Below are 18781 nucleotides of genomic sequence, written 5' to 3' on the forward strand. Positions count from 1 at the left end.
ATGGATTAAAGCATTTAATGTCAATGGCCATTCTAAGCTGAATGTGCCTGCTCTTGTCAGAACGCAGAAGTTACACAGCTTAAGGCCTCGCTAGTACCAGTGTGGGAGACTGTCTGGGAATCCGTGGTGTGGTTTTCTTTTTATGATGTCGTTTAGATTTTGTTTCACAATAGATTAAATAGGACTATGGATTAAAGCATTCAACGTCAATAGCCATTCTAAGCTGAATGTGCCTGCTCTCGTCATAACGCAGAAATTACACAGCTTAAGGCCTTGCTAATACCAGTGTGGGAGACTGTCTGGGAATCCGTGGTGCGGTTGAATTTTTATTATGTCGTTTAGATTTTGTTTCACAATCGATTAAAAAGGTCTATGGATTAAAGCTTTTAAGGTCAATGGCCATTCTAAGCTGAATGTCTCTGCTCTCGTCAGATCGCAGAAGTTACACAGCTTAAGGCCTCGCTAGTACCAGTGTGGGAGACTGTCTGGGAATCCGTTGTGCGGTTGACTTTTTATTATGTCGTTTAGATTTTGTTTCACAATAGATTAAATAGGACTATGGATTAAAGCATTTAACGTCAATGGCCATTCTAAGCTGAATGTGCCTGCTCTCGTCAGAACGCAGAAGTTACACAGCTTAAGGCCTCGCTAGTACCAGTGTGGGAGACTGTCTGGGAATCCGTGGTGCGGTTGAATTTTTATTATGTTGTTTAGATTTTGTTTCACAATAGATTAAATAGGACTATGGATTAAGGCTTTTAATGTCAATGGCCATTCTAAGCTGAATGTGCCTGCTCTCGTCAGATCGCAGAAGTTACACAGCTTAAGGCCTCGCTAGTACCAGTGTGGGAGACTGTCTGGGAATCCGTGGTGCGGTTGACTTTTTATTATGTCGTTTAGATTTTGTTTCACAATCGATTAAAAAGGACTATGGATTAAAGCATTTAATGTCAATGGCCATTCTAAGCTGAATGTGCCTGCTCTTGTCAGATCGCAGAAGTTACACTGCTTAAGGCCTTGCTAGTACTAGTGTGGGAGACTATCTGGGAATCCGTGGTGCGGTTGACTTTTTATTATGTCGTTTAGATTTTGTTTCACAATAGATTAAATAGGACTATGGATTAAAGCATTTAACGTCAATGGCCATTCTAAGCTGAATGTCCCTGCTCTCGTCAGATCGCAGAAGTTACACAGCTTAAGGCCTCGCTAGTACCAGTGTGGGAGACTGTCTGGGAATCCGTGGTGCGGTTGAATTTTTATTATGTTGTTTAGATTTTGTTTCACAATAGATTAAATAGGACTATTGATTAAGGCTTTTATTGTCAATGGCCATTCTAAGCTGAATGTGCCTGCTCTCGTCAGATCGCAGAAGTTACACAGCTTAAGGCCTCGCTAGTACAAGTGTGGGAGACTGTCTGGGAATCCGTGGTGCGGTTGACTTTTTATTATGTCGTTTAGATTTTGTTTCACAATCGATTAAAAAGGACTATGGATTAAAGCATTTAATGTCAATGGCCATTCTAAGCTGAATGTCCCTGCTCTCGTCAGATCGCAGAAGTTACACAGCTTAAGGCCTCGCTAGTACCAGTGTGGGAGACTGTCTGGGAATCCGTGGTGCGGTTGACTTTTTATTATGTCGTTTAGATTTTGTTTCACAATCGATTAAAAAGGACTATGGATTAAAGCATTTAATGTCAATGGCCATTCTAAGCTGAATGTCCCTGCTCTCGTCAGATCGCAGAAATTACACAGCTTAAGGCCTCGCTAGTACCAGTGTGGGAGACTGTCTGGGAATCCGTGGTGCGGTTGACTTTTTATTATGTCATTTAGATTTTGTTTCACAATCGATTAAAAAGGACTATGGATTAAAGCATTTAACGTCAGTGGCCATTCTAAGCTGAATGTGCCTGCTCTCGTCAGATCGCAGAAGTTACACAGCTTAAGGCCTCGCTAGTACTAGTGTGGGAGACTGTCTGGAAATCCGTGGTGAGGTTGACTTTTTATTATGTCGTTTAGATTTTGTTTCACAATCGATTAAAAAGGACTATGGATTAAAACATTTAATGTCAATGGCCATTCTAAGCTGAATGTGCCTGCTCTCGTCAGATCGCAGAAGTTACACAGCTTAAGGCCTCGCTAGTACTAGTGTGGCAGACTGTCTGGGAATCCGTGGTGCGGTTGAATTTTTATTATGTCGTTTAGATTTTGTTTCACAATCGATTAAAAAGGACTATGGATTAAAGCATTTAATGTCAATGGCCATTCTAAGCTGAATGTGCCTGCTCTCGTCAGATCGCAGAAGTTACACAGCTTAAGGCCTCGCTAGTACTAGTGTGTGAGACTGTCTGGGAATACGTGGTGAGGTTGACTTTTTATTATGTCGTTTAGATTTTGTTTCACAATAGATTAAATAGGACTATGGATTAAAGCATTTAACGTCAATGGCCATTCTAAGCTGAATGTGCCTGCTCTCGTCAGAACGCAGAAGTTACACAGCTTAATGCCTCGCTAGTACCAGTGTGGGAGACTGTCTGGGAATCCGTGGTGCGGTTGCATTTTTATTATGTCGTTTAGATTTTTTTTCACAATCGATTAAAAAGGACTATGGATTAAAGCATTTAATGTCAATGGCCATTCTAAGCTGAATGTCCCTGCTCTCGTCAGATCGCAGAAGTTACACAGCTTAAGGCCTCGCTAGTACCAGTGTGGGAGACTGTCTGGGAATCCGTGGTGCGGTTGACTATTTATTATGTCGTTTAGATTTTGTTTCACAATCGATTAAAAAGGACTATGTATTAAAGCATTTAATGTCAATGGCCATTCTAAGCTGAATGTGCCTGCTCTCGTCAGATCGCAGAAGTTACACAGCTTAAGGCCTCGCTAGTACTAGTGTGGGAGACTGTCTGGGAATCAGTGGTGAGGTTGACTTTTTAATATGTCGTTTAGATTTTGTTTCACAATAGATTAAATAGGACTATGGATTAAAGCACTTAACGTCAATGGCCATTCTAAGCTGAATGTCCCTGCTCTTGTCAGAACGCAGAAGTTACACAGCTTAAGGCCTCGCTAGTACCAGTGTGGGAGGCTGTCTGGGAATCCGTGGTGCGGTTTACTTTTTATGATGTCGTTTAGATTTTGTTTCACAATAGATTAAATAGGACTATGGATTGAAGCATTCAACGTCAATAGCCATTCTAAGCTGAATGTGCCTGCTCTCGTCAGAACGCAGAAATTACACAGCTTAAGGCCTTGCTAGTACCAGTGTGGGAGACTGTCTGGGAATCCGTGGTGCGGTTGAATTTTTATTATGTCGTTTAGATTTTGTTTCACAATCGATTAAAAAGGTCTATGGATTAAAGCGTTTAAGGTCAATGGCCATTCTAAGCTGAATGTCTCTGCTCTCGTCAGATCGCAGAAGTTACACAGCTTAAGGCCTCGCTAGTACCAGTGTGGGAGACTGTCTGAGAATCCGTTGTGCGGTTGACTTTTTATTATGTCGTTTAGATTTTGTTTCACAATAGATTAAATAGGGCTATGGATTAAAGCATTTAACGTCAATGGCCATTCTAAGCTGAATGTGCCTGCTCTCGTCAGATCGCAGAAGTTACACAGCTTAAGGCCTCGCTAGTACTAGTGTGTGAGACTGTCTGGGAATCCGTGGTGCGGTTGACTTTTTATTATGTCGTTTAGATTTTGTTTCACAATCGATTAAAAAGGACTATGGATTAAAGCATTTAATGTCAATGGCCATTCTAAGCTGAATGTCCCTGCTCTCGTCAGATCGCAGAAGTTACACAGCTTAAGGCCTCGCTAGTACCAGTGTGGGAGACTGTCTGGGAATCCGTGGTGCGGTTGACTATTTATTATGTCGTTTAGATTTTGTTTCACAATCGATTAAAAAGGACTATGTATTAAAGCATTTAATGTCAATGGCCATTCTAAGCTGAATGTGCCTGCTCTCGTCAGGTCGCAGAAGTTACACAGCTTAAGGCCTCGCTAGTACTAGTGTGGGAGACTGTCTGGGAATCAGTGGTGAGGTTGACTTTTTATTATGTCGTTTAGATTTTTGTTTCACAATAGATTAAATAGGACTATGGATTAAGGCTTTTAATGTCAATGGCCGTTCTAAGCTGAATGTGCCTGCTCTCGTCAGATCGCAGAAGTTACACAGCTTAAGGCCTTGCTTGTACCAGTGTGGGAGACTGTCTGGGAATCCGTGGTGCAGTTGACTTTTTATTATGTCGTTTAGATTTTGTTTCACAATCGATTAAAAAGGACTATGGATTAAAGCATTTAATGTCAATGGCCATTCTAAGCTGAATGTCCCTGCTCTCGTCAGATCGCAGAAGTTACACAGCTTAAGGCCTCGCTAGTACCAGTGTGGGAGACTGTCTGGGAATCCGTGGTGCGGTTGAATTTTTATTATGTTGTTTAGATTTTGTTTCACAATAGATTAAATAGGACTATGGATTAAGGCTTTTAATGTCAATGGCCATTCTAAGCTGAATGTGCCTGCTCTCGTCAGATCGCAGAAGTTACACAGCTTAAGGCCTCGCTAGTACCAGTGTGGGAGACTGTCTGGGAATCCGTGGTGCGGTTGACTTTTTATTATGTCGTTTAGATTTTGTTTCACAATCGATTAAAAAGGACTATGGATTAAAGCATTTAATGTCAATGGCCATTCTAAGCTGAATGTCCCTGCTCTCGTCAGATCGCAGAAGTTACACAGCTTAAGGCCTCGCTAGTACCAGTGTGGGAGACTGTCTGGGAATCCGTGGTGCGGTTGACTTTCTATTATGTCGTTTAGATTTTGTTTCACAATCGATTAAAAAGGACTATGGATTAAAGCATTTAATGTCAATGGCCATTCTAAGCTGAATGTGCCTGCTCTCGTCAGATCGCAGAAGTTACACTGCTTAAGGCCTTGCTAGTACTAGTGTGGGAGACTATCTGGGAATCCGTGGTGCGGTTGACTTTTTATTATGTCGTTTAGATTTTGTTTCACAATAGATTAAATAGGACTATGGATTAAAGCATTTAACGTCAATGGCCATTCTAAGCTGAATGTCCCTGCTCTCGTCAGATCGCAGAAGTTACACAGCTTAAGGCCTCGCTAGTACCAGTGTGGGAGACTGTCTGGGAATCCGTGGTGCGGTTGAATTTTTATTATGTTGTTTAGATTTTGTTTCACAATAGATTAAATAGGACTATTGATTAAGGCTTTTATTGTCAATGGCCATTCTAAGCTGAATGTGCCTGCTCTCGTCAGATCGCAGAAGTTACACAGCTTAAGGCCTCGCTAGTACAAGTGTGGGAGACTGTCTGGGAATCCGTGGTGCGGTTAACTTTTTATTATGTCGTTTAGATTTTGTTTCACAATCGATTAAAAAGGACTATGGATTAAAGCATTTAATGTCAATGGCCATTCTAAGCTGAATGTCCCTGCTCTCGTCAGATCGCAGAAGTTACACAGCTTAAGGCCTCGCTAGTACCAGTGTGGGAGACTGTCTGGGAATCCGTGGTGCGGTTGACTTTTTATTATGTCGTTTAGATTTTGTTTCACAATCGATTAAAAAGGACTATGGATTAAAGCATTTAACGTCAGCGGCCATTCTAAGCTGAATGTGCCTGCTCTCGTCAGATCGCAGAAGTTACACAGCTTAAGGCCTCGCTAGTACTAGTGTGGGAGACTGTCTGGAAATCCGTGGTGAGGTTGACTTTTTATTATGTCGTTTAGATTTTGTTTCACAATCGATTAAAAAGGACTATGGATTAAAACATTTAATGTCAATGGCCATTCTAAGCTGAATGTGCCTGCTCTCGTCAGATCGCAGAAGTTACACAGCTTAAGGCCTCGCTAGTACTAGTGTGGCAGACTGTCTGGGAATCCGTGGTGCGGTTGAATTTTTATTATGTCGTTTAGATTTTGTTTCACAATCGATTAAAAAGGACTATGGATTAAAGCATTTAATGTCAATGGCCATTCTAAGCTGAATGTGCCTGCTCTCGTCAGATCGCAGAAGTTACACAGCTTAAGGCCTCGCTAGTACTAGTGTGTGAGACTGTCTGGGAATCCGTGGTGAGGTTGACTTTTTATTATGTCGTTTAGATTTTGTTTCACAATAGATTAAATAGGACTATGGATTAAAGCATTTAACGTCAATGGCCATTCTAAGCTGAATGTGCCTGCTCTCGTCAGAACGCAGAAGTTACACAGCTTAATGCCTCGCTAGTACCAGTGTGGGAGACTGTCTGGGAATCCGTGGTGCGGTTGAATTTTTATTATGTCGTTTAGATTTTTTTTCACAATCGATTAAAAAGGACTATGGATTAAAGCATTTAATGTCAATGGCCATTCTAAGCTGAATGTCCTTGCTCTCGTCAGATCGCAGAAGTTACACAGCTTAAGGCCTCGCTAGTACCAGTGTGGGAGACTGTCTGGGAATCCGTGGTGCGGTTGACTTTTTATTATGTCGTTTAGATTTTGTTTCACAATCGATTAAAAAGGACTATGTATTAAAGCATTTAATGTCAATGGCCATTCTAAGCTGAATGTGCCTGCTCTCGTCAGATCGCAGAAGTTACACAGCTTAAGGCCTCGCTAGTACTAGTGTGGGAGACTGTCTGGGAATCAGTGGTGAGGTTGACTTTTTAATATGTCGTTTAGATTTTGTTTCACAATAGATTAAATAGGACTATGGATTAAAGCACTTAACGTCAATGGCCATTCTAAGCTGAATGTGCCTGCTCTTGTCAGAACGCAGAAGTTACACAGCTTAAGGCCTCGCTAGTACCAGTGTGGGAGACTGTCTGGGAATCCGTGGTGCGGTTTACTTTTTATGATGTCGTTTAGATTTTGTTTCACAATAGATTAAATAGGACTATGGATTGAAGCATTCAACGTCAATAGCCATTCTAAGCTGAATGTGCCTGCTCTCGTCAGAACGCAGAAATTACACAGCTTAAGGCCTTGCTAGTACCAGTGTGGGAGACTGTCTGGGAATCCGTTGTGCGGTTGACTTTTTATTATGTCGTTTAGATTTTGTTTCACAATAGATTAAATAGGACTATGGATTAAAGCATTTAACGTCAATGGCCATTCTAAGCTGAATGTGCCTGCTCTCGTCAGATCGCAGAAGTTACACAGCTTAAGGCCTCGCTAGTACTAGTGTGTGAGACTGTCTGGGAATCCGTGGTGCGGTTGACTTTTTATTATGTCGTTTAGATTTTGTTTCACAATCGATTAAAAAGGACTATGGATTAAAGCATTTAATGTCAATGGCCATTCTAAGCTGAATGTCCCTGCTCTCGTCAGATCGCAGAAGTTACACAGCTTAAGGCCTCGCTAGTACCAGTGTGGGAGACTGTCTGGGAATCCGTGGTGCGGTTGACTATTTATTATGTCGTTTAGATTTTGTTTCACAATCGATTAAAAAGGACTATGTATTAAAGCATTTAATGTCAATGGCCATTCTAAGCTGAATGTGCCTGCTCTCGTCAGGTCGCAGAAGTTACACAGCTTAAGGCCTCGCTAGTACTAGTGTGGGAGACTGTCTGGGAATCAGTGGTGAGGTTGACTTTTTATTATGTCGTTTAGATTTTGTTTCACAATCGATTAAAAAGGACTATGGATTAAAGCATTTAATGTCAATGGCCATTCTAAGCTGAATGTCCCTGCTCTCGTCAGATCGCAGAAGTTACACAGCTTAAGGCCTCGCTAGTACCAGTGTGGGAGACTGTCTGGGAATCCGTGGTGCGGTTGAATTTTTATTATGTTGTTTAGATTTTGTTTCACAATAGATTAAATAGGACTATGGATTAAGGCTTTTAATGTCAATGGCCATTCTAAGCTGAATGTGCCTGCTCTCGTCAGATCGCAGAAGTTACACTGCTTAAGGCCTTGCTAGTACTAGTGTGGGAGACTATCTGGGAATCCGTGGTGCGGTTGACTTTTTATTATGTCGTTTAGATTTTGTTTCACAATAGATTAAATAGGACTATGGATTAAAGCATTTAACGTCAATGGCCATTCTAAGCTGAATGTCCCTGCTCTCGTCAGATCGCAGAAGTTACACAGCTTAAGGCCTCGCTAGTACCAGTGTGGGAGACTGTCTGGGAATCCGTGGTGCGGTTGAATTTTTATTATGTTGTTTAGATTTTGTTTCACAATAGATTAAATAGGACTATTGATTAAGGCTTTTATTGTCAATGGCCATTCTAAGCTGAATGTGCCTGCTCTCGTCAGATCGCAGAAGTTACACAGCTTAAGGCCTCGCTAGTACAAGTGTGGGAGACTGTCTGGGAATCCGTGGTGCGGTTAACTTTTTATTATGTCGTTTAGATTTTGTTTCACAATCGATTAAAAAGGACTATGGATTAAAGCATTTAATGTCAATGGCCATTCTAAGCTGAATGTCCCTGCTCTCGTCAGATCGCAGAAGTTACACAGCTTAAGGCCTCGCTAGTACCAGTGTGGGAGACTGTCTGGGAATCCGTGGTGCGGTTGACTTTTTATTATGTCGTTTAGATTTTGTTTCACAATAGATTACATAGGACTATGGATTAAAGCATTTAACGTCAATGGCCATTCTAAGCTGAATGTGCCTGCTCTCGTCAGATCGCAGAAGTTACACAGCTTAAGGCCTCGCTAGTACCAGTGTGGGAGACTGTCTGGGAATCCGTGGTGCGGTTGACTTTTTATTATGTCGTTTAGATTTTGTTTCACAATCGATTAAAAAGGACTATGGATTAAAGCATTTAATGTCAATGGCCATTCTAAGCTGAATGTGCCTGCTCTCGTCAGATCGCAGGAGTTACACAGCTTAAGGCTTTGCTACTACCAGTTTGGGAGACTGTCTGGGAATCCGTGGTGCGGTTGACGTTTTATTATGTCGTTTAGATTTTGTTTCACAATAGATTAAATAGGACTATGGATTAAAGCATTTAACGTCAATGGCCATTCTAAGCTGAATGTCCCTGCTCTCCTCAGAACGCAGACGTTACACAGCTTAAGGCCTCGTTAGTACCAGTGTGGGAGACTGTCTGGGAATCCGTGGTTCGGTTGACTTTTTATAATGTCGTTTAGATTTTGTTTCACAATCGATTAAAAAGGACTATGGATTAAAGCATTTAATGTCAATGGCCATTCTAAGCTGAATGTCCCTGCTCTCGTCAGATCGGAGAAGTTACACAGCTTAAGGCCTTGCTAGTACCAGTGTGGGAGACTGTCTGGGAATCCGTGGTGCGGTTGACTTTTTATCATGTCGTTTAGATTTTGTTTCACAATCGATTAAAAAGGACTATGGATTAAAGCATTTCATGTCAATGGCCATTTTAAGCTGAATGTGCCTGCTCTCGGCAGACCGCAGAAGTTATACAGCTTAAGGCCTCGCTAGTACCAGTGTGGGAGACTGTCTGGGAATCCGTGGTGCGGTTGACTTTTTATTATGTCGTTTAGATTTTGTTTCACAATCGATTAAAAAGGACTATGGATTAAAGCATTTAATGTCAATGGCCATTCTAAGCTGAATGTGCCTGCTCTCGTCAGATCGCAGAAGTTACACAGCTTAAGGCTTTGCTAGTTCCAGTGTGGGAGACTGTCTGGGAATCCGTGGTGCGGTTGAATTTTTATTATGTCGTTTAGATTTTGTTTCACAATCGATTAAAAAGGACTATGGATTAAAGCATTTAAAGTCAATGGCCATTCTAAGCTGAATGTGCCTGCTCTCGTTAAATTGCAGAAGTTACACAGCTTAACGCTTCTGCTAGTACCAGTGTGGGAGACTGTCTGGGAATCCGTGGTGCGGTTGACTTTTTATTATGTCGTTTAGATTTCGTTTCACAATAGATTAAATAGGACTATGGATTAAAGTATTTAACGTCAATGGCCTTTCTAAGCTGAATGTGCCTGCTCTCGTCAGATCGCAGAAGTTACACAGCCTAAGGCCTCGCTACTACCAGTGTGGGAGACTGTCTGGGAATCAGTGGTGCGGTTGAATTTTTATTATGTCGTTTAGATTTTGTTTCACAATCGATTAAAAAGGACTATGGATTAAAGCATTTACTGTCAATGGCCATTCTAAGCTGAATGTCCCTGCTCTCGTCAGATCGCAGAAGTTGCACAGCTTAAGGCCTCGCTAGTACCAGTGTGGGAGACTGTCTGGGAATCCGTGGTGCGGTTGACTTTTTATTATGTCGTTTAGATTTTGTTTCACAATCGATTAAAAAGGACTATGGATTAAAGCATTTAAAGTCAATGGCCATTCTAAGCTGAATGTGCCTGCTCTCGTTAAATTGCAGAAGTTACACAGCTTAACGCTTCTGCTAGTACCAGTGTGGGAGACTGTCTGGGAATCCGTGGTGCGGTTGACTTTTTATTATGTCGTTTAGATTTTGTTTCACAATAGATTAAATAGGACTATGGATTAAAGTATTTAACGTCAATGGCCATTCTAAGCTGAATGTGCCTGCTCTCGTCAGATCGCAGAAGTTACACAGCCTAAGGCCTCGCTAGTACCAGTGTGGGAGACTGTCTGGGAATCAGTGGTGCGGTTGAATTTTTATTATGTCGTTTAGATTTTGTTTCACAATCGATTAAAAAGGACTATGGATTAAAGCATTTAACGTCAATGGCCATTCTAAGCTGAATGTGCCTGCTCTCGTCAGATCGCAGAAGTTACACAGCTTAAGGCCTCGCTAGTACCAGTGTGGGAGACTGTCTGGGAATCCGTGGTGCGGTTGACTTTTTATTATGTCGTTTAGATTTTGTTTCACAATCGATTAAAAAGGACTATGGATTAAAGCATTTAATGTCAATGGCCATTCTAAGCTGAATTTGCCTGCTCTCGTCAGATCGCAGAAGTTACACAGCTTAAGGCCTTGCTAGTACCAGTGTGGGAGACTATCTGGGAATCCGTGGTGCGGTTGGCTTTTTATTATGTCAATTAGATTTTGTTTCACAATTGATTAAATAGGACTATGGATTAAAGCATTTAACGTCAATGGCCATTCTAAGCTGAATGTTCCTGCTCTCGTCAGAGCACAGAAGTTACACAGCTTAAGGCCTCGCTAGTACCAGTGTGGGAGACTGTCTGGGAATCCGTGGTGCGGTTGAATTTTTATTATGTCGTTTAGATTTTGTTTCACAATCGATTAAAAAGGACTATGGATTAAAGCATTTAATGTCAATGGCCATTCTAAGCTGAATGTGCCTGCTCTCGTCAGATCGCAGAAGTTACACAGCTTAAGGCCCCGCTAGTACCAGTGTGGGAGATTGTCTGGGAATCCGTGGTGCGGTTGACTTTTTATTATGTCGTTTAGATTTTGTTTCACAATAGATTAAATAGGACTATGGATTAAAGCATTTAACGTCAATGGCCATTCTAAGCTGAATGTGCCTGTTCTCGTCAGAACGCAGAAGTTACACAGCTTAAGGCCTCGCTAGTACCAGTGTGGGAGACTGTCTGGGAATCCGTGGTGCGGTTGACTTTTCATTATGTCGTTTAGATTTTGTTTCACAATTGATTAAATAGGACTATGGATTAAAGCATTTAAAGTCAATGGCCATTCTAAGCTGAATGTTCCTGCTCTCGTCAGATCGCAGAAGTTACACAGCTTAAGGCCTCGCTAGTACCAGTGTGGGAGACTGTCTGGGAATCCGTGGTGCGGTTGAATTTTTATTATGTCGTTTAGATTTTGTTTCACAATAGATTAAATAGGACTATGGATTAAAGCAGTTATTGTCAATGGCCATTCTAAGCTGAATGTGCCTGCTCTCGTCAGATCGCAGAACTTACACAGCTTAAGGCCACGCTAGTACCAGTGTGGGAGACTGTCTGGGAATCAGTGGTGCGGTTGACTTTTTATTATGTCGTTTAGATTTTGTTTCACAATCGATTAAAAAGGACTATGGATTAAAGCATTTAATGTCAATGGCCATTCTAAGCTGAATGTGCCTGCTCTTGTCAGATCGCAGAACTTACACAGCTTAAGGCCTCGCTAGTACCAGTGTGGGAGACTGTCTGAGAATCTGTGGTGCGGTTGCCTTTTTATTATGTCGTTTAGATTTTGTTTCACAATAGATTAAATAGGACTATGGATTAAAGCAGTTATTGTCAATGGCCATTCTAAGCTGAATGTGCCTCCTCTCGTAAGATCGCAGAAGTTACACAGCTTAAGGCCTCGCTAGTACCAGTGTGGGAGACTGTCTTGGAATCCATGGTGTGGTTGACTTTTTATTATGTCGTTTAGAATTTGTTTCACAATCGATTAAAAATAATAATAAACTAAAGCTTTAAAAGTTAATGGCTATTCTTAGGTGAAATGTGCCTTTTCTCGTCAAATCGCAGATCAATAACACTTTAACACCTCGCTAGTACCAGTGTGGGAGACTTTCTGGGCTTCCGTGGTGCTGTTGACTTTTTATTATGTCGTTTAGAATTTCTTTCACAATTGTTTAAAAATAAAAATAGACTAAAGCTTTAAAAGTTAATAGCCATTCTAAGCTTAAATGTGCCTTTTCTCGTCAAATCGCAGATATATAACACTTTAAGGCCTCGCTAGTACGAGTGTGAGAGACTGTCTGGGAATCCGAGGTGCAGTTGACTTTTTATTATGTCGTTTAGATTTGTTTCACAATCGATTAAAATGGACTATGGATTAAAGCATTTAATGTTAATGGCCATTCTAAGCTGAATGTGCCTGCTCTTGTCAGATCGCAGAAGTTACACAGTTTAAGTCCTTGCTAGTACCAGTGTGGGAGACTGTCTGGGAATCCGTGGTGCGGTAGACTTTTAATTATGTCATTTAGATTTTGTTTTGAGAATCGATTAAAAAGGACTATGGATTAAAGCATTTAATGTCAAAGGCCATTCTAAGCTGAATGTCCCTGCTCTCGTCAGATCGCAGAAGTTACACAGCTTAAGGCCTCGCTAGTACCAGTGTGGGAGACTGTCTGGGAATCCGTGGTGCGGTTGACTTTTTATTATGTCGTTTAGATTTTGTTTCACAATCGATTAAAAAGGACTATGGATTAAAGCATTTAATGTCAATGGCCATTCTAAGCTGAATGTGCCTGCTCTTGTCAGATCACAGAAGTTACACAGCTTAAGTCCTCGCTAGTACCAGTGTGGGAGACTGTCTGGGAATCCGTGGTGCAGTTGAATTTTTATTATGTCGTTTAGATTTTGTTTCACAATAGATTAAATAGGACTATGGATTAAAGCATTTAATGTCAAAGGCCATTCTAAGCTGAATGTCCCTGCTCTCGTCAGATCGCAGAAGTTACACAGCTTAAGGCCTCGCTAGTACCAGTGTGGGAGACTGTCTGGGAATCCGTGGTGCGGTTGACTTTTTATTATGTCGTTTAGATTTGTTTCACAATCGATTAAAATGGACTATGGATTAAAGCATTTAATGTTAATGGCCATTCTAAGCTGAATGTGCCTGCTCTTGTCAGATCGCAGAAGTTACACAGTTTAAGTCCTTGCTAGTACCAGTGTGGGAGACTGTCTGGGAATCCGTGGTGCGGTAGACTTTTAATTATGTCATTTAGATTTTGTTTTGAGAATCGATTAAAAAGGACTATGGATTAAAGCATTTAATGTCAATGGCCATTCTAAGCTGAATGTGCCTGCTCTTGTCAGATCGCTGAAGTTACACAGCTTAAGGCCTCGCTAGTACCAGTGTGGGAGACTGTCTGGGAATCCGTGGTGCAGTTGACTTTTTATTATGTCGTTTAGATTTTGTTTCACAATCGATTAAAAAGGACTATGGATTAAAGCATTTAATGTCAATGGCCATTCTAAGCTGAATGTTCCTGCTCTCGTCAGATCGCAGAAGTTACACAGCCTAAGACCTCGCTAGTACCAGTGTGGGAGACTGTCTTGGAATCCATGGTGCGGATGACTTTTTATTATGTCGTTTAGAATTTGTTTCACAATCGATTAAAAGTAATAATAAACTAAAGCTTTAAAAGTTAACGGCTATTCTTAGCTGAAATGTGCCTTTTCTCGTCAAATCGCAGATGAATAACACTTTAACACCTCGCTAGTACCAGTGTGGGAGACTTTCTGGGCTTCCGTGGTGCTGTTGACTTTTTATTATGTCGTTTAGAATTTGTTTCACAATTGTTTAAAAATAAAAATAGACTAAAGCTTTAAAAGTTAATAGCCATTCTAAGTTTAAATGTGCCTTTTCTCGTCAAATCACAGATATAAAACACTTTAAGGCCTCACTAGTACGAGTATGAGAGACTATCTGGGAATCCGAGGTGCGGTTGACTTTTTATTATGTCGTTTAGATTTGTTTCACAATCGATTAAAAAGGACTATGGATTAAAGCATTTAATGTCAATGGCCATTCTAAGCTGAATGTCCCTTCTTTTGTCAGATCGCAGAAGTTACACAGCTTAAGGCCTCGCTAGTACCAGTGTGGGAGACTGTCTGGGAATCCGTGGTGCGGTTGAATTTTTATTATGTCGTTTAGATTTTGTTTCACAATCGATTAAAAAGGACTATGGATTAAAGCGTTTAATGTCAATGGCCATTCTAAGCTGAATGTCCCTGCTCTCGTCAGATCACAGAAGTTACACAGCTTAAGGCCTCGCTAGTACCAGTTTGGGAGACTGTCTGGGAATCCGTGGTGCGGTTGAATTTTTATTATGTCGTTTAGATTTTGTTTCACAATCGATTAAAAAGGACTATGGATTAAAGCATTTAATGTCAATGGCCATTCTAAGCTGAATGTGCCTGTTCTCGTCAGATCGCAGAAGTTACACAGCTTAAGGCCTCGCTAGTACCAGTGTGGGAGACTGTCTGGGTATCCGTGGTGCGGTTGCCTTTTCATTATGTTGTTTAGATTTTGTTTCACAATAGATTAAATAGGACTATAGATTAAAACAGTTATTGTCAATGGCCATTCTAAGCTGAATGTGCCTGCTCTCGTCAGATTGCAGAAGTTACACAGCTTAGGGCCTCGCTAGTACCAGTGTGGGAGACTGTCTGGGAATCCATGGTGCGGTTGACATTTTATTATATCGTTTAGAATTTGTTTCACAATCGATTAAAAATAATAATAAACTAAAGCTTTAAAAGTTAATGGCTATTCTTAGGTGAAATGTGCCTTTTCTCGTCAAATCACAGATCAATAACACTTTAACACCTCGCTAGTACCAGTGTGGGAGACTTTCTGGGCTTCCGTGGTGCTGTTGACTATTTATTATGTCGTGTAGAATTTCTTTCACAATTGTTTAAAAATAAAAATAGACTAAAGCTTTAAAAGTTAATAGCCATTCTAAGCTTAAATGTGCCTTTTCTCGTCAAATCGCAGATATATAACACTTTAAGGCCTCGCTAGTACGAGTGTGAGAGACTGTCTGGGAATCCGAGGTGCGGTTGAATTTTTATTATGTCGTTTAGATTTTGTTTCACAATCGATTAAAAAGGACTATGGATTAAAGCATTTAATATCAATGGCCATTCTAAGCTGAATGTGCCTACTCTCGTCAGATCGCAGAAGTTACACAGCTTAAGGCCTCACTTGTACCAGTGTGGGAGACTGTCTGGGAATCCGTGGTGCGGTGGACTCTTTATTATGTCGTTTAGATTTTGTTTCACAATCGATTAAAAAGGACTATGGATTAAAGCATTTTAATGTCAATGGCCATTCTAAGCTGAATGTGCCTGCCCTCGTCAGATCGCAGAAGTTACACAGCTTAAGGCCTCGCTAGTACTAGTGTGGGAGACTGTCTGGGAATCCGTGGTGCGGTTGACTTTTTATTATGTCGTTTAGATTTTGTTTCACAATCGATTAAAAAGGACTATGGATTAAAGCATTTAATGTCAATGGCCATTCTAAGCTGAATGTGCCTGCTCTTGTCAGATCGCAGAGGTTACACAGCTTAAGGCCTCGCTAGTACCAGTGTGGGAGACTGTCTGGGAATCCGAGGTGCGGTTGACTTTTTATTATGTCGTTTAGATTTTGTTTCACAATCGATTAAAAAGGACTTTGGATTAAATTATTTAATGTCAATGGCCAATCTAAGCTGAATGTGCCTGCTCTCGTCAGATCGCAGAAGTTACACAGCTTAAGGCCTCGCTAGTACCAGTGTGGGAGACTGTCTGGGAATCCGTGGTGCGTTTCACTTTTTATTATGTAGTTTAGATTTTGTTTCACAATCGATTAAAAAGGACTATGGATTAAAGCATTTAATGTCAATGGCCATGCTAAGCTGAATGTGCCTGCTCTCGTCAGATCGCAGAAGTTACACAGCTTAAGGCCTCGCTAGTACCAGTGTGGGAGACTGTCTGGGAATCCGTGGTGCGGTTGACTTATTATTATGTCGTTTAGATTTTGTTTCACAATAGATTAAATAGGACTATGGATTAAAGCAGTTATTGTCAATGGCCATTCTAAGCTGAATGTGCCTGCTCTCGTCAGATCGCAGAAGTTACACAGCTTAAGGCCTCTCTTGTACCAGTGTGGGAGACTGTCTTGGAATCCGTGGTGCGGTTGACTTTTTATTATGTCGTTTAGATTTTGTTTCACAATCGATTAAAAAGGACTATGGATTAAAGCATTTAATGTCAATGGCCATTCTAAGCTGAATGTGCCTGCTCTCGTCAGATCGCAGAAGTTACACAGCTTAAGGCCTCGCTAGTACCAGTGTGGGAGACTGTCTTGGAATCCATGGTGTGGTTGACTTTTTATTATGTCGTTTAGAATTTGTTTCACAATCGATTAAAAATAATAATAAACTAAAGCTTTAAAAGTTAATGGCTATTCTTAGGTGAAATGTGCCTTTTCTCGTCAAATCGCAGATCAATAACACTTTAACACCTCGCTAGTACCAGTGTGGGAGACTTTCTGGGCTTCCGTGGTGCTGTTGACTTTTTATTATGTCGTTTAGAATTTCTTTCACAATTGTTTAAAAATAAAAATAGACTAAAGCTTTAAAAGTTAATAGCCATTCTAAGCTTAAATGTGCCTTTTCTCGTCAAATCGCAGATATATAACACTTTAAGGCCTCGCTAGTACGAGTGTGGGAGACTGTCTGGGAATCCGAGGTGCGGTTGACTTTTTATTATGTCGTTTAGATTTGTTTCACAATCGATTAAAATGGACTATGGATTAAAGCATTTAATGTCAATGGCCATTCTAAGCTGAATGTGCCTGCTCTTGTCAGATCGCAGAAGTTACACAGTTTAAGTCCTTGCTAGTACCAGTGTGGGAGACTGTCTGGGAATCCGTGGTGCGGTAGACTTTTTATTATGTCATTTAGATTTTGTTTTGAGAATCGATTAAAAAGGATTATGGATTAAAGCATTTAATGTCAATGGCCATTCTAAGCTGAATGTGCCTGCTCTTGTCAGATCGCAGAAGTTACACAGCTTAAGGCCTTGCTAGTACCAGTGTGGGAGACTGTCTGGGAATCCCTGGTGCGGTTGACTTTTTATTATGTCGTTTAGATTTTGTTTCACAATCGATTAAAAAGGACTATGGATTAAAGCATTTAATGTCAATGGCCATTCTAAGCTGAATGTGCCTACTCTCGTCAGATCGCAGAAGTTACACAGCTTAAGGCCTCACTAGTACCAGTGTGGGAGACTGTCTGGGAATCCGTGGTGCGGTGGACTCTTTATTATGTCGTTTAGATTTTGTTTCACAATCGATTAAAAAGGACTATGGATTAAAGCATTTTAATGTCAATGGCCATTCTAAGCTGAATGTGCCTGCCCTCGTCAGATCGCAGAAGTTACACAGCTTAAGGCCTCGCTAGTACTAGTGTGGGAGACTGTCTGGGAATCCGTGGTGCGGTTGACTTTTTATTATGTCGTTTAGATTTTGTTTCACAATCGATTAAAAAGGACTATGGATTAAAGCATTTAATGTCAATGGCCATTCTAAGCTGAATGTGCCTGCTCTCGTCAGATCGCAGAAGTTACACAGCTTAAGGCCTCGCTAGTACTAGTGTGTGAGACTGTCTGGGAATCCGTGGTGAGGTTGACTTTTTATTATGTCGTTTAGATTTTGTTTCACAATAGATTAAATAGGACTATGGATTAAAGCCTTTAACGTCAATGGCCATTCTAAGCTGAATGTGCCTGCTCTCGTCAGATCGCAGAAGTTACACAGCTTAAGGCCTCGCTAGTACCAGTGAGGGAGACTGTCTGGGAATCCGTGGTGAGGTTGACTTTTTATTATGTCGTTTAGATTTTGTTTCACAATAGATTAAATAGGACTATGGATTAAAGCCTTTAACGTCAATGGCCATTCTAAGCTGAATGTGCCTGCTCTCGTCAGATCGCAGAAGTTACACAGCTTAAGGCCTCGCTAGTACTAGTGTGGCAGACTGTCTGGGAATCCGTGGTGCGGTTGAATTTTTATTATGTCGTTTAGATTTTGTTTCACAATCGATTAAAAAGGACTATGGATTAAAGCATTTAATGTCAATGGCCATTCTAAGCTGAATGTGCCTGCTCTCGTCAGATCGCAGAAGTTACACAGCTTAAGGCCTCGCTAGTACTAGTGTGTGAGACTGTCTGGGAATCCGTGGTGAGGTTGACTTTTTATTATGTCGTTTAGATTTTGTTTCACAATAGATTAAATAGGACTATGGATTAAAGCCTTTAACGTCAATGGCCATTCTAAGCTGAATGTGCCTGCTCTCGTCAGAACGCAGAAGTTACACAGCTTAAGGCCTCGCTAGTACCAGTGAGGGAGACTGTCTGGGAATCCGTGGTGCGGTTGAAATTTTATTAGGTCGTTTAGATTTTGTTTCACA

At 41.0% G+C, this 18781-nt stretch overlaps 77 pseudogenes; all 77 read left to right on the forward strand.

Moving 5' to 3' along the window:
- The first annotated feature begins 19 nt into the window (after nt 1-19).
- Nucleotides 20-138, forward strand: LOC142746990 (5S ribosomal RNA; annotated as a pseudogene).
- Nucleotides 139-391: 253 nt separating this feature from the next.
- On the forward strand, nt 392-510 carry LOC142746774 (5S ribosomal RNA; annotated as a pseudogene).
- Nucleotides 511-577: 67 nt separating this feature from the next.
- LOC142744314 (5S ribosomal RNA) lies at nt 578-696 on the forward strand (annotated as a pseudogene).
- Nucleotides 697-763: 67 nt separating this feature from the next.
- Nucleotides 764-882, forward strand: LOC142745818 (5S ribosomal RNA; annotated as a pseudogene).
- A 67-nt stretch (nt 883-949) lies between these two features.
- Nucleotides 950-1068, forward strand: LOC142746427 (5S ribosomal RNA; annotated as a pseudogene).
- A 67-nt stretch (nt 1069-1135) lies between these two features.
- LOC142745319 (5S ribosomal RNA) lies at nt 1136-1254 on the forward strand (annotated as a pseudogene).
- A 67-nt stretch (nt 1255-1321) lies between these two features.
- Nucleotides 1322-1440, forward strand: LOC142744616 (5S ribosomal RNA; annotated as a pseudogene).
- Nucleotides 1441-1507: 67 nt separating this feature from the next.
- Nucleotides 1508-1626, forward strand: LOC142743942 (5S ribosomal RNA; annotated as a pseudogene).
- Nucleotides 1627-1693: 67 nt separating this feature from the next.
- On the forward strand, nt 1694-1812 carry LOC142743841 (5S ribosomal RNA; annotated as a pseudogene).
- A 67-nt stretch (nt 1813-1879) lies between these two features.
- On the forward strand, nt 1880-1998 carry LOC142746793 (5S ribosomal RNA; annotated as a pseudogene).
- Nucleotides 1999-2065: 67 nt separating this feature from the next.
- LOC142745993 (5S ribosomal RNA) lies at nt 2066-2184 on the forward strand (annotated as a pseudogene).
- A 67-nt stretch (nt 2185-2251) lies between these two features.
- On the forward strand, nt 2252-2370 carry LOC142746625 (5S ribosomal RNA; annotated as a pseudogene).
- Nucleotides 2371-2437: 67 nt separating this feature from the next.
- On the forward strand, nt 2438-2556 carry LOC142747058 (5S ribosomal RNA; annotated as a pseudogene).
- A 67-nt stretch (nt 2557-2623) lies between these two features.
- LOC142743943 (5S ribosomal RNA) lies at nt 2624-2742 on the forward strand (annotated as a pseudogene).
- A 67-nt stretch (nt 2743-2809) lies between these two features.
- Nucleotides 2810-2928, forward strand: LOC142745903 (5S ribosomal RNA; annotated as a pseudogene).
- A 67-nt stretch (nt 2929-2995) lies between these two features.
- On the forward strand, nt 2996-3114 carry LOC142746907 (5S ribosomal RNA; annotated as a pseudogene).
- A 67-nt stretch (nt 3115-3181) lies between these two features.
- LOC142745199 (5S ribosomal RNA) lies at nt 3182-3300 on the forward strand (annotated as a pseudogene).
- A 253-nt stretch (nt 3301-3553) lies between these two features.
- On the forward strand, nt 3554-3672 carry LOC142745483 (5S ribosomal RNA; annotated as a pseudogene).
- A 67-nt stretch (nt 3673-3739) lies between these two features.
- On the forward strand, nt 3740-3858 carry LOC142743944 (5S ribosomal RNA; annotated as a pseudogene).
- Nucleotides 3859-3925: 67 nt separating this feature from the next.
- LOC142746741 (5S ribosomal RNA) lies at nt 3926-4044 on the forward strand (annotated as a pseudogene).
- Nucleotides 4045-4112: 68 nt separating this feature from the next.
- LOC142746290 (5S ribosomal RNA) lies at nt 4113-4231 on the forward strand (annotated as a pseudogene).
- Nucleotides 4232-4298: 67 nt separating this feature from the next.
- LOC142745320 (5S ribosomal RNA) lies at nt 4299-4417 on the forward strand (annotated as a pseudogene).
- A 67-nt stretch (nt 4418-4484) lies between these two features.
- Nucleotides 4485-4603, forward strand: LOC142745831 (5S ribosomal RNA; annotated as a pseudogene).
- A 67-nt stretch (nt 4604-4670) lies between these two features.
- On the forward strand, nt 4671-4789 carry LOC142743945 (5S ribosomal RNA; annotated as a pseudogene).
- A 67-nt stretch (nt 4790-4856) lies between these two features.
- LOC142745062 (5S ribosomal RNA) lies at nt 4857-4975 on the forward strand (annotated as a pseudogene).
- Nucleotides 4976-5042: 67 nt separating this feature from the next.
- Nucleotides 5043-5161, forward strand: LOC142745321 (5S ribosomal RNA; annotated as a pseudogene).
- Nucleotides 5162-5228: 67 nt separating this feature from the next.
- On the forward strand, nt 5229-5347 carry LOC142745976 (5S ribosomal RNA; annotated as a pseudogene).
- Nucleotides 5348-5414: 67 nt separating this feature from the next.
- On the forward strand, nt 5415-5533 carry LOC142743946 (5S ribosomal RNA; annotated as a pseudogene).
- Nucleotides 5534-5600: 67 nt separating this feature from the next.
- Nucleotides 5601-5719, forward strand: LOC142746408 (5S ribosomal RNA; annotated as a pseudogene).
- A 67-nt stretch (nt 5720-5786) lies between these two features.
- On the forward strand, nt 5787-5905 carry LOC142745994 (5S ribosomal RNA; annotated as a pseudogene).
- A 67-nt stretch (nt 5906-5972) lies between these two features.
- Nucleotides 5973-6091, forward strand: LOC142746865 (5S ribosomal RNA; annotated as a pseudogene).
- Nucleotides 6092-6158: 67 nt separating this feature from the next.
- On the forward strand, nt 6159-6277 carry LOC142746380 (5S ribosomal RNA; annotated as a pseudogene).
- A 67-nt stretch (nt 6278-6344) lies between these two features.
- LOC142744701 (5S ribosomal RNA) lies at nt 6345-6463 on the forward strand (annotated as a pseudogene).
- Nucleotides 6464-6530: 67 nt separating this feature from the next.
- On the forward strand, nt 6531-6649 carry LOC142745904 (5S ribosomal RNA; annotated as a pseudogene).
- A 67-nt stretch (nt 6650-6716) lies between these two features.
- Nucleotides 6717-6835, forward strand: LOC142745739 (5S ribosomal RNA; annotated as a pseudogene).
- A 67-nt stretch (nt 6836-6902) lies between these two features.
- On the forward strand, nt 6903-7021 carry LOC142745676 (5S ribosomal RNA; annotated as a pseudogene).
- A 67-nt stretch (nt 7022-7088) lies between these two features.
- LOC142745484 (5S ribosomal RNA) lies at nt 7089-7207 on the forward strand (annotated as a pseudogene).
- A 67-nt stretch (nt 7208-7274) lies between these two features.
- Nucleotides 7275-7393, forward strand: LOC142743948 (5S ribosomal RNA; annotated as a pseudogene).
- A 67-nt stretch (nt 7394-7460) lies between these two features.
- On the forward strand, nt 7461-7579 carry LOC142746742 (5S ribosomal RNA; annotated as a pseudogene).
- A 67-nt stretch (nt 7580-7646) lies between these two features.
- LOC142745322 (5S ribosomal RNA) lies at nt 7647-7765 on the forward strand (annotated as a pseudogene).
- Nucleotides 7766-7832: 67 nt separating this feature from the next.
- On the forward strand, nt 7833-7951 carry LOC142745063 (5S ribosomal RNA; annotated as a pseudogene).
- A 67-nt stretch (nt 7952-8018) lies between these two features.
- On the forward strand, nt 8019-8137 carry LOC142745324 (5S ribosomal RNA; annotated as a pseudogene).
- A 67-nt stretch (nt 8138-8204) lies between these two features.
- Nucleotides 8205-8323, forward strand: LOC142745977 (5S ribosomal RNA; annotated as a pseudogene).
- A 67-nt stretch (nt 8324-8390) lies between these two features.
- LOC142743949 (5S ribosomal RNA) lies at nt 8391-8509 on the forward strand (annotated as a pseudogene).
- A 67-nt stretch (nt 8510-8576) lies between these two features.
- On the forward strand, nt 8577-8695 carry LOC142745843 (5S ribosomal RNA; annotated as a pseudogene).
- Nucleotides 8696-8948: 253 nt separating this feature from the next.
- On the forward strand, nt 8949-9067 carry LOC142746678 (5S ribosomal RNA; annotated as a pseudogene).
- Nucleotides 9068-9134: 67 nt separating this feature from the next.
- LOC142747070 (5S ribosomal RNA) lies at nt 9135-9253 on the forward strand (annotated as a pseudogene).
- Nucleotides 9254-9320: 67 nt separating this feature from the next.
- LOC142746606 (5S ribosomal RNA) lies at nt 9321-9439 on the forward strand (annotated as a pseudogene).
- Nucleotides 9440-10065: 626 nt separating this feature from the next.
- Nucleotides 10066-10184, forward strand: LOC142745805 (5S ribosomal RNA; annotated as a pseudogene).
- Nucleotides 10185-10438: 254 nt separating this feature from the next.
- LOC142746925 (5S ribosomal RNA) lies at nt 10439-10557 on the forward strand (annotated as a pseudogene).
- Nucleotides 10558-10624: 67 nt separating this feature from the next.
- Nucleotides 10625-10743, forward strand: LOC142745855 (5S ribosomal RNA; annotated as a pseudogene).
- Nucleotides 10744-10810: 67 nt separating this feature from the next.
- LOC142745520 (5S ribosomal RNA) lies at nt 10811-10929 on the forward strand (annotated as a pseudogene).
- A 67-nt stretch (nt 10930-10996) lies between these two features.
- Nucleotides 10997-11115, forward strand: LOC142746723 (5S ribosomal RNA; annotated as a pseudogene).
- A 67-nt stretch (nt 11116-11182) lies between these two features.
- Nucleotides 11183-11301, forward strand: LOC142744937 (5S ribosomal RNA; annotated as a pseudogene).
- A 67-nt stretch (nt 11302-11368) lies between these two features.
- On the forward strand, nt 11369-11487 carry LOC142747862 (5S ribosomal RNA; annotated as a pseudogene).
- A 67-nt stretch (nt 11488-11554) lies between these two features.
- On the forward strand, nt 11555-11673 carry LOC142744908 (5S ribosomal RNA; annotated as a pseudogene).
- Nucleotides 11674-11740: 67 nt separating this feature from the next.
- LOC142745608 (5S ribosomal RNA) lies at nt 11741-11859 on the forward strand (annotated as a pseudogene).
- Nucleotides 11860-12858: 999 nt separating this feature from the next.
- Nucleotides 12859-12977, forward strand: LOC142745475 (5S ribosomal RNA; annotated as a pseudogene).
- Nucleotides 12978-13230: 253 nt separating this feature from the next.
- On the forward strand, nt 13231-13349 carry LOC142745477 (5S ribosomal RNA; annotated as a pseudogene).
- Nucleotides 13350-13602: 253 nt separating this feature from the next.
- Nucleotides 13603-13721, forward strand: LOC142746216 (5S ribosomal RNA; annotated as a pseudogene).
- Nucleotides 13722-14533: 812 nt separating this feature from the next.
- Nucleotides 14534-14652, forward strand: LOC142746848 (5S ribosomal RNA; annotated as a pseudogene).
- A 67-nt stretch (nt 14653-14719) lies between these two features.
- LOC142746544 (5S ribosomal RNA) lies at nt 14720-14838 on the forward strand (annotated as a pseudogene).
- Nucleotides 14839-14905: 67 nt separating this feature from the next.
- Nucleotides 14906-15024, forward strand: LOC142746876 (5S ribosomal RNA; annotated as a pseudogene).
- Nucleotides 15025-15652: 628 nt separating this feature from the next.
- LOC142744607 (5S ribosomal RNA) lies at nt 15653-15771 on the forward strand (annotated as a pseudogene).
- Nucleotides 15772-15838: 67 nt separating this feature from the next.
- On the forward strand, nt 15839-15957 carry LOC142746300 (5S ribosomal RNA; annotated as a pseudogene).
- Nucleotides 15958-16024: 67 nt separating this feature from the next.
- Nucleotides 16025-16143, forward strand: LOC142747001 (5S ribosomal RNA; annotated as a pseudogene).
- A 67-nt stretch (nt 16144-16210) lies between these two features.
- LOC142744905 (5S ribosomal RNA) lies at nt 16211-16329 on the forward strand (annotated as a pseudogene).
- Nucleotides 16330-16396: 67 nt separating this feature from the next.
- Nucleotides 16397-16515, forward strand: LOC142746356 (5S ribosomal RNA; annotated as a pseudogene).
- Nucleotides 16516-16582: 67 nt separating this feature from the next.
- On the forward strand, nt 16583-16701 carry LOC142746738 (5S ribosomal RNA; annotated as a pseudogene).
- A 627-nt stretch (nt 16702-17328) lies between these two features.
- On the forward strand, nt 17329-17447 carry LOC142746130 (5S ribosomal RNA; annotated as a pseudogene).
- A 67-nt stretch (nt 17448-17514) lies between these two features.
- LOC142746681 (5S ribosomal RNA) lies at nt 17515-17633 on the forward strand (annotated as a pseudogene).
- A 68-nt stretch (nt 17634-17701) lies between these two features.
- On the forward strand, nt 17702-17820 carry LOC142744608 (5S ribosomal RNA; annotated as a pseudogene).
- A 67-nt stretch (nt 17821-17887) lies between these two features.
- On the forward strand, nt 17888-18006 carry LOC142746866 (5S ribosomal RNA; annotated as a pseudogene).
- Nucleotides 18007-18073: 67 nt separating this feature from the next.
- Nucleotides 18074-18192, forward strand: LOC142746264 (5S ribosomal RNA; annotated as a pseudogene).
- A 67-nt stretch (nt 18193-18259) lies between these two features.
- Nucleotides 18260-18378, forward strand: LOC142745996 (5S ribosomal RNA; annotated as a pseudogene).
- A 67-nt stretch (nt 18379-18445) lies between these two features.
- LOC142746867 (5S ribosomal RNA) lies at nt 18446-18564 on the forward strand (annotated as a pseudogene).
- A 67-nt stretch (nt 18565-18631) lies between these two features.
- On the forward strand, nt 18632-18750 carry LOC142745783 (5S ribosomal RNA; annotated as a pseudogene).
- Nucleotides 18751-18781: the final 31 nt, after the last annotated feature.

This window comes from Rhinoderma darwinii, chromosome 2 (genome assembly GCF_050947455.1).
Source record: "Rhinoderma darwinii isolate aRhiDar2 chromosome 2, aRhiDar2.hap1, whole genome shotgun sequence".
Lineage (NCBI taxonomy): Eukaryota > Metazoa > Chordata > Amphibia > Anura > Rhinodermatidae > Rhinoderma > Rhinoderma darwinii.